This window comes from Neolamprologus brichardi, chromosome 17 (assembly GCF_056152115.1).
Source record: "Neolamprologus brichardi isolate AB-2024 chromosome 17, ASM5615211v1, whole genome shotgun sequence".
Lineage (NCBI taxonomy): Eukaryota > Metazoa > Chordata > Actinopteri > Cichliformes > Cichlidae > Neolamprologus > Neolamprologus brichardi.
In genome coordinates this window covers 21,288,668-21,298,662 of record NC_142120.1, presented here as the reverse complement: position 1 = coordinate 21,298,662, position 9,995 = coordinate 21,288,668, and the positions used below count along the sequence as shown (strand labels likewise).

The window sequence follows — 9,995 nt, the reverse complement described above, 5'->3', positions numbered from 1 at the left end:
TGCCGTTTTTCACATCACGCTGTGCGCCACATTATTGTTTACATGAGATGAGCCTGAATACTGTTACCATTAATCTGACTATCTGCAGGTTTTACACGCTTACATATACACACACAGTTACTGTCCCTCCATTTGGAAAGGCAGAGGCGTCATGGTGTAATTATTTTATGTCTAGTTGTTTTTTTCCTGTATAATAATATTCAACATTGCTATCAATACATTTTTCAAAAAATGCCTCTCTGTGCAAAATGGGTTCAAAAACATAAACAACTGTGGGATACTGTTTGTCCGTGATTTGAAGAGCCCAGCGCTGCTCCCCACGAAGGAAAAACCAATTTACAGGGGAGACCTACCTCGGCACTTGTGCAGGTGAAACCAAAGGGAAGATATGCTTCACCATAATCTTTGGCTTAGAATGAAGTTGGTTTGGAAACATATTCAGCGATGCTTCATCTCTTGCTTTGCGTTTGTGTGGGCGCCCGGTGCTAGCAGTGTCCAAGCATTTTGTTTGGTTTTTTTCCCCCCCTGCCATGGCTCTGCGCCCCCCTTAGAGGGCTGGCCCCACACTTTGGGAAGGTCTGTCTTAGATGATCTGTTACCACGATAATTCACACAGATAAGCTTTCTCCTATAACTGAAGTAAAACTTTGATGGTAGCTAACTAGTGTAGCCCGGTCAGCAAGGTGCACCTCTAATTTCATGGGGTGTCAAACTTATTTTAGTTTACTGGCCACATGCAGCAAAATGTATTAAACACTATATTCTTAATATTTTGCAACCAATGAATTGTTCATTAATCTCTAATGTTTTTCCAGATTCAGGCAATCTGCTGTCATTACTGAGAAAGCTGCCGTCTCTGCTTTACAGTTAAACTTTGGTGTGGTAAAGTTTATTGCAGGTCACAGGAATTTGGAAAGCAAGTGACTTAAGTGATTACCAATGGGAGTGACAGATATCATGACATAAGAAGGGGTGGTTAATACATTTCAGGGTTACTCACAGTGTTCACAACCAATCATCAGATGTAAAGCACTATGTGGTTGTATATATCATTATGTATGTGGACAGAGTTTTACCAAAAATTATTTTATAACAACACCTGACTTGGATTAAACAAAATTTGGAGGTCCTCTCTGATGATGTTGTTCAGGCTTAACAACTTGCAGTGTGGCACTAGCTGTTTCAGTCCTGGTGTGGAACTTTTATTTTAAAAATCACCCAGACTTAGAGGCTCCTTTGGAGGGTCTAATGGTTAATGCATTTGGTCTAAACAAAATGCTCTTCTCAATCAAGACTGCACAGTTTGGTTCTTGTGAATCAAGCAGACGTTTGTTCACCAGTGGACATTCCGGGCTAGGAAAACCCATATAATATTGACCACACCCTCATCTGTCAATCAGTGTTATTCATTTGTGGTTACTTCAATGACTTGGTTCACATTTGAGGAATATTTAATTTGGAAATGGTCAAATTAAATAGACATTGAACAGAAAGTGAGATTACAGCCAACCCTCAAGTGGCTGTTAGAGGAACTGCGAAATGTGGCATTTCTGTTTCAGCCCTGCAGGTCGCCACTTGCTGCTTAGAGACTTGCATGACAGCAGATCAATTAATTCTGACTTTTATAATGTTTTTTTCTTTTGTGTGCTTCCTTGTGTGATTGCGTTCTCAAAGACAAGTATTTGTGTTAGGGTGTGCACTCCTGCTGGCATGGCCTCCACTGACCGCACTGTCAGTTTGTTGTTTTCACCAGACAGACCAACAAGAAAACATTCTTATTTCTTCAGAAAGGAGGTGGTAAAATCTCTGTCTGTCTGTCTGTGTGTGTGTGTGTGTGTGTGTGTGTGTGTGTGTGTGTGTGTGTGTGTGTGTGTGTGTGTGTGTGTGTGTGTGTGTGTGTGTGTGTGTGTGTGTGTGTGTGTGTGTCAGCAGTGGGTAATCGGCTCAGTACAGAGCTCAGAGACCTGTCCTAGGGGATTGTGGGTATTTTCATGTGTCAATTCACATCAGGTTCAACATGAGAGAGTTCAGCAACAACTACACACACTGACACATGTGTACACACACAAATCTTTTTTTCTCAATACCTGACACACACGCCCATATGGCCATTTCTTTATGTTTGTATGTGTGTGTGTGTGTGTGTGTATTTCTCTCTCCAGGTGTATTAATCATCCAGGAATAGACTCAGCAGTCTGTCAAAAACCTGTGAAAGCCAACACACACACACACACACACACACACTGACTCTTAACTGTCCAAGCGTGTGCTGCTGAGCTGTCAGTCATGCAGAGGTCCAGTTAACACAACGGCCACCCACACAGTCCACATAAGATATTCATGACAGTTACATAAACATGACTAAAGGATAGTCCACATTAGTTTCCACTACACTTTGTTTTTCGAAACTGTGTGTTGAAGGTTTACTCTAGGTTTACTCTAACCTGACCAGATGAAAGAAACCTTAATTTTTGTACCCAGACAACACAGGCGTCATTTTTCATAGTGAAGTTTGAAAGCTGAATAGTAACTTTACTTAATAAGTCACAGGAGAGACTTGACTGGTCAGTGCAGCCTGTTTCACTGTGGGCCAGCTAATTTTAACCAAGGATGTAGTAAAGAAATAATCATAAATATGCTTCTTGTGAGCCTGATGACAGCACTTTGACTTCTGTTTTTCTATGGCTACTGATTTCTTCCCTTGTGGCCAGTACACAGCTATCAGCCACAGTTTAAAATCACTAGCAGGTGAAATCAATAACATTGATTGACTCATTCCAGTGATACCTGTCAGGGGGTTGGGAAACATTAGCAAGGAAGTGAGCAATCATTTCTTATGTTTATGTGCTGAGGAAGAAAAAAAGCCAAACCTAAAGATCTGAGCAATATCAGCCAAATCACGATGGTTACACATTTGGGTCAGAGTAGGTTCGTGGAGAGTTCTCAGTATGTCAATGATCCAAACAAATAAAAAATAATTTCATGTTTGCTTTTCCATCGTGTGGCTAGCTGAGTGCTTCATTTACAGAACATCAGGATAAAATACAGAAAGAAGAAATTAAGCTGGGATTCATGGTTCCTGACATTTCTTTGGATGTTACTTTAACTCATAGCAAATACCTAAACTTTGCTGAAGTCACTATAAAGTGCTTAATGGCAGCTATATTGTGTTTTTAAATTGCAAATACACATTAACTTATCTACATTTTGCTTATGTGACAATCAAGATGACAATGTAGGATAGAGTGAATCAGATGACCTTATTCAGGCCTAGGGACTGATCAACGACAAACTAGGCCTACTGAGTCATGGGGGAGAAATGAGTTGCTGAAGGTTGCTGGCAATCACAGGAAAAATGATAGCTATGGCTCCAGTCACAGAGGCCTGCTGATCAGTCACTGACCCCCAGTAACCACCGCTAGTCGCTAGTGAAAAGTATTCTCCTCCTTGCAGCTGTTTTGTTTGCCAGCAGATTTCTGTGTTTGGTGTTTAAATAGAAGTTATAGACCACACCAAACTTTGAAAAGTGTGATGGTTCTCGAAATGGAGAAGATTCACCTTAAAATTAAAAATGTCACATCTGGAAACATCCTGGCTGCAGAAATGAGGCACAACTCTGAAAGGATGACCGCTGGGCATGTTAGCATATCTGGAGACAAACATGGAAAAAACACAACCACTTGGAAGATTTTGGTGCCACATCACCATCACCATCACCACCCATAAACCTTAAGGAATCATTGCCAACCAATCGGAGAATATGCTTTTTTCCTAGCAACCAGTGATTGCATTGAATGTGCGAGACAACTCTTTAGCCATGAGCGACTGACATCATGTGAGAAACCTCAATTACTTGATAATTACTGAAAAAATGATTCCAACCCAATCAATGACTTGCTGTCTTCAGAATACATTCAGAGGCCTTGAATTGACAAGCCAGAGATGATTTGGCAATACAAGTGAGAGGTACCTACATAATATTAGGCAGGTAGTTTTTCTGTTGTGGATGATCTGTGTGATCAGTGAGCTCACTGTACATGTGACCTCCATGTTAACATGCAGTAAGGAGCCTGTTATGATTTATATGGCTTTTATAATCAGATTCACCACATTAAAATGGAGCAGAGAGCATGCTCACTGTTGGGAGGAGATATCATTTCTGTTGGGGTTTCATCACGCCTTCACCTCACATATGCAGGTATGCAGCCCAGAAAGGGGGGTGGGCGGGTGGGGGGATTTTGTGCTGCAGCCAGGATGTTGATTGGACTGCCATCAATAAGTGATGTTTGAACCTCCAAGCTGACATTTTCATATCATGCTTCTGCTGCTCAGTCTAAAGGGAAAAAAGACACCTGACGAAGCTCTCCTACATCGAAGAGCATCATAGTGCATACTTACATTTACATTCTCATTCACATCAAATATAGTTTCAGTTTTCTACATACATTAAAATGACAACATGGCATATTTAATTCAGGTTTTAAATTGCACTTAAAGTACATAAACATATGTACAGAAATTTTTTATTTTTTAAAACATTTCAGCAGTCTGCAGAGGACACCAGAAATGTTCACAAGTTTTATTTTAGTAAGGAATACTGACTACATGACAGAACATATATTATCTGGAGATGATGAAATTTTGTAAGTATTAAATCACAGGGTAAAGACAGATGGTTCATTCAATACTGAAGGAATGTTCAGGTAGGGTAAGGTCCAGGCAGGCAAACAACAGCAGAGAAAAAGGCAGAGACCCAGATCTGACTCTAAAAACGTAATGAGGCTGGTGGGAAGAAAAGAAAAGGTTGGAGTACTAAAGCAAATGCATGAATGGAGTGCTTTGACCCACAGAGAATCGGTTTATTCTTGTTCATGTGCTAGTTCTGTTCAGAAGCAACCTTCCAATCATCTCAGAGCAAACCAGTACATTTCAGTAACAGCTGCAGACTCCAGCTCTAAGAGGAAAAAGCGCCAACCACCATGACTGGATGTAACACAAAGTTTCTTAAAAATAGGACGCCATTCAGTGACTGACAGCGAGTAGTTGGCCCTCAAAACAATGAAATTGAGGCTCCCTGATACCAGGTCTCATGGTGAGAGGCAACCTGTCTCCAAACGATTGCGGTCTGACTGCAGTCACTCTCAGACAGACGGGTGTATGTTCTGTGTTCTGTGTATGTAGACTGAAACAGAAGTTCATAAGAGTTAATCACCATATTATCACAGACTGGCAGCTTGACCTCATTCATACTCAAACTGATAGCAGACTGAATCTGTCTTATTGGGCTTTTATCACCAAAGTTGTGTTGAAGACGGCGGCTGAACGGAAGTGGTCATTGAGCTGTTTTTTTTTTTTCTTTGAAGGAACCGTTTAAAAAGCATAAAGATCACCACTTCCTTGAAAACATTCACAATGGTGTTGGTCATACAGTCATTTTAAGTAGATTCACCTCAGGTTTTCTGTATTGAAATATGAATGGATTTTTACTTCTGCATGATCTGAATCCGTGTTTCTTTTTTTTTTCTTACATATGAAGCATGCAATTTAGAATGCCCCTGAAGGCCACTTATTAAACCACCTGCCTCTGATCCTCCTATATTGATCGGAGGGATCGATTTGTTTAGATAATTATTAATCAGCCATCTGTCTGTGCAGATCTAAATAAAAGTAACTGAATTCTCTGGGGGTCTGCTAAATGAACATCAGTTTAAGCTGAGTCCATTTGCTCACAGAAAAACTCAATAATCCTTTAAAATATCACAGGCCCGCTTCAAATCCCCACAGTAATATTACAACCACAGGGGCCTGGGAACACATTAAAACTGAGTGAAATCCCACAGCACCACTACAACCATCTGAACCCACAAACACATTAAAGAAAAGAGCTCCAGTGAAATCATAGTGCAACAACTCCAGAGTCAACTCCCAGAGGGGCAGCAGAGAGCTTCATTCATATCTAATGGTTGATACAGTGGATTTAAATACTGTGTAACAGTGATGAAAAATGTATGTGTTTAAGTGAAACATTTAGACACTTTTAGCAGTCTGAGGTAGGTCCTAGTTTACTTTGTGGGTTTAAGCATGATTTTATTTTAGGTTTAATTTAGTTTCTTTTTTTAAAACTGGTTTATTCTCACTGATTAAAATTGTGTTTCTGTGACTACACTTCTGCTGATTTATTCCATTTTGTACGTCGGTATTTAAATCCTGATATTTGCTGTTTGCTTGCTCCTGCCCCACACATGTGACCAGTAAGCCGAGTGAATGTGGATGTCCTGTGGTTTGTCTTGAAGCATTTTGGCTCACTTGGAGATTTCTCTGCATAAAAACAAACAAGCAAAGAGAAAAAAAAAAACTCAGTTTACAAACTCATCATCTGATTCAGGCCCGAGTCAGTGAACTTAGAGGTGTGAAAACTTCCGTAGATAGCAGAGTAGACACAGAAAAACAGTAACTGTCTCCAAGAAAAAAAAAGGTTTCAGTATGCTTTGACATCTTGACTTTTTCATAAGAATCACAATCAGTCAGCAGGATGGCTGCTACCAAGGTCACACTGATTGGTCGGCTTCCTGCGGTGTCAGCTGTGTGTGGCTCATCAGCGATCGAGCAGAGGGTGTTGCATCACTGTGTGGCCCGCTGCAGTGTGTTCATCACTGCCCCCAGTGGGACAGAATCAGGCTGAGATTGTGATAACATACAGAAAAAAAGAATCACTCAATCTGTGCAAGTCAGAGCCAGATCAAAGGGAAGCTGTGGTTTGTGCTGACTGAACCCAACAATACACCTCCTGTGGGGAGGAAGAGAAGAAGAATGGGAGGTTGGAGGAAACTGACCTGCCGGCAGCTGTGACAGAGGATCTATTATACGGCTGCACAGAGCGAGGTTGCCATTTGAGCTACACTGCACAGTAATTTAAATTAAATAGCTTCTAAAACTTTGCAGGAACAGGGAAACAGACTGAGTGTAATTGGTCACAATGAAGACTGCAAACTCATTAATTAAGCAAATGCATGACTATTAGTGTTATACATCACATTGTGGCAGATGCTGCTCTGATTCAGTGTCTGGGTGCTGACTGTATACATATAAGAATCGCTTTTTCACATTCTCCCTGTAAGTAATGAGGCGGGCACAGAAATCCTCGACACACTATTATTAACTAAGGTTCAAACTCAGCTTTTATTTCATTTCTCCGACAGACAAAGTGAATAATATTTCCATCAGCCTCAGCTTTTGCTTGATACGTCTCGCAAAGCTGCCAGCATGTCTGCAGGCTCACCCGCCCTCTACCCTCCACCTACCCACTCTGACTATCTATGCATATTCACATGGAGTGCCCGCCACATTAAGTGCCATTGAAACCAACTCATGTTAAGTGGGAGTGGGTTGATGTAGGTTTAGCAGCCACAATCCTCACAAGTGCTTTGCTTCCATTTTAATGCAAATATGAGTTCTGCGTGGTTTTAGGGCTGCACAAGAAATCAATAAAAAAAGCTGATGCTGGAAATGTCGGAGCTATCTGAGCGCAGAATCTCTGGAATAATGTTTAGTGAAGTAAATACATTTTGCCAGAAAAACAAAACACTTTTTACACCTTTGCAGGAAAAACATTATTTAAGTGTGTCATAAACATAAACACTGCTCTAGCCCTACATCATAACCTTCATTACAGAGAATGGACCATCTCAAAGGGAGAACCACCACCAACCAGTGTTTTGTGGCAGTCAAATTGCAAATCAATAGAGGGAAGTGTTTAAATTCTGGAAATGGCGTTTTAAACTTCCCTCTAAATGCAGGAACTATGCAGAGGAACCAAGCTTAAAAAGAAATCTGAGGAAAGACAGTGAGAAACTATATCAAGAAGTAAGCCCCGGTCACAAAGCAATAGTAATGTTCCCAGTTAAGTTGTTTAGCAGTTGCTAGAGGCTGCAAAGATTTGGGATTAACAGTGTTCTCCAGACCAGCCACTCCCAACGTCATGAGCAGAGGCGGCACCAGACATTTTATACACCCGGGACTTAGCCCTAAAGGGTAGTATGCATGTGGGATTCAACCAGACCCAGAACTGATTGGGAATTAAAACAGGACTTCTTTAGGACTTAACCAAGACAGAACCAGAATCAAAGCACTCACAATCATCATGGACCTGCACTACAATTATTTTTTAACTCTACCAAAGTACACTATTTAGATTCAGAAAAGTTTATATAATTATTTAGCCTTGTTATGCAAACAAGAATGCAAAACTTAATAAATATAGAATTTGAAAAATAGCAAACCTAAAAAGAAACACTAGGTACGAGATACATGTTCTGATGAGTTTTGGCAAAAAAAAACATTTGACTAACATGTGTGTCTCACCTGCTCTTGTTCCCTCTCTCTCTCCCTCTCTGTTCCTCTCTCTCCCTCTTTGTGCTGACAATCAAGCCAAACACCAACATCATCAAATATACAGTTGAAACCAGATATTTACACAGTCTTCAGATAAAAACACAAACACTTTTTTAAATTGTAACATCAAATCAGACTAAATGTTTGTTTTTTTAGATTGATAAATATAAAAAAAAAAACATTTGTTAAATTTTAGAGTAAAGAGAGAAATTGTCTGTATTTCTTAATTACAAATGTCACCAAAATTATATTCAAAATTGAGCCACACTTATGGAGCTCCACAATTCTTTTCCTGCTGTTTTGGTTGACATCTCTTGATTTTCCCATGTCAAAGAAACAGGCTCTGTGTTTTGCCTTATATGCATCCACAGGTGTGCCACCAATTTACTCACATGGACTCTACTAACCCATCAGAAGCTTCTTCAGCTCAGAATGAAATTGTCTGCAGTTTTCTTATTAATTAACAATAAACTTAGTGCACATGTACTCCTAAATTTGATGAAAGTGCTAAAAAAATAGACAGCTCTGTCTCTCTTTATTCTGACATTTAACTAATTCAAGATATATTTCAATATTTATTTATCCAAAACAAGTTTACTCTAAATTGATGTTGTACAGTTAAAAAAAAAATGTTTTTATGTTTTTCCATAAAGTGTATGTAAATATCTGGTTTCAACTGTGAATATACTGCTGTGTATTGAAATTCCTCTTGTTTTGCATAGAAATATACTGAACAACATACAAAGCATAATATATAAAATAACATTTACCTGAGTTTGTTCTTTGAAAGAAGCTCCTTATGTCCATTCTCGCACATCAGTACATAACTGAAACCGATTTAGAGTGTTTTATTTAGCTGTGGAGGGTAACAACTGAAAATATGAAATAAACACACTGGTAAGCTAGGACTGAAAAAACAGCATTGTTGTTGTTCAGCTTTTCATTTCGCCACTTGTTGATTCACTCGAAGAACAAGTAATGTAATATGGGTCAAGTGATCAGTCTGATATCAATCTTTCGTGATACACCGTCATATTTACATTATTTCGGATGATTTGCTTTGGTACCTGGTCAAACTTCAGTTCTCCTCTGTCTGCCTGTCTCCACTTCTCCAACAGCAAACTTGCAGGCAGCAGCTCCCCCCGCCCCCTTGCTCAGTCGCTTGAGCTTGAGCTCGGATCATACCAATATTAGGGGGAATTTACGCACAGTCGTAAATTCCCACAGTGTGCACTATGTGCTTCGAATATTGTGTGTAGTTTTTGTTTTATACAGTTGTCAGCCAGGCATCTAACTATGAAACAAATGACACTCCAAAAGACCCCGGGCTTCTGAAAAAACAACCCGGGTTTAAGCCCAGTAAGCCACCCCCCCGCTCCGCCACTGGTCAAGAGTCCTGCGGCCCACTTACAAAAACAGATAATTTCATCTTAAATCTTCACTTCAATCAAAATACAAGAGAGAGTTTATTTCTTAAAATATTATTCAAAAAAACATAAACAAGCTAGGCTGTTGGCTATAAATTGCTAATGCTACCCAGTCAAGTGTTTGGTGCCAATGTGTAACTCATCCTCCTCAGGGATATAAATGTCAGTTCAAGAGCA

At 39.9% G+C, this 9,995-nt stretch overlaps 1 long non-coding RNA gene across 1 annotated transcript; it reads right to left on the bottom strand.

Annotated features, from left to right (window-relative positions):
- Positions 1–6,180: 6,180 nt before the first annotated feature.
- Positions 6,181–9,497, bottom strand: LOC148097924 (uncharacterized). Its single transcript, XR_015716637.1, has 3 exons — positions 9,459–9,497; positions 9,162–9,218; positions 6,181–6,318 (listed from the first exon to the last, which is right to left on the bottom strand). It is a non-coding gene; the product is annotated as an uncharacterized LOC148097924 (long non-coding RNA).
- Between the last annotated feature and the right edge of the window lie 498 nt (positions 9,498–9,995).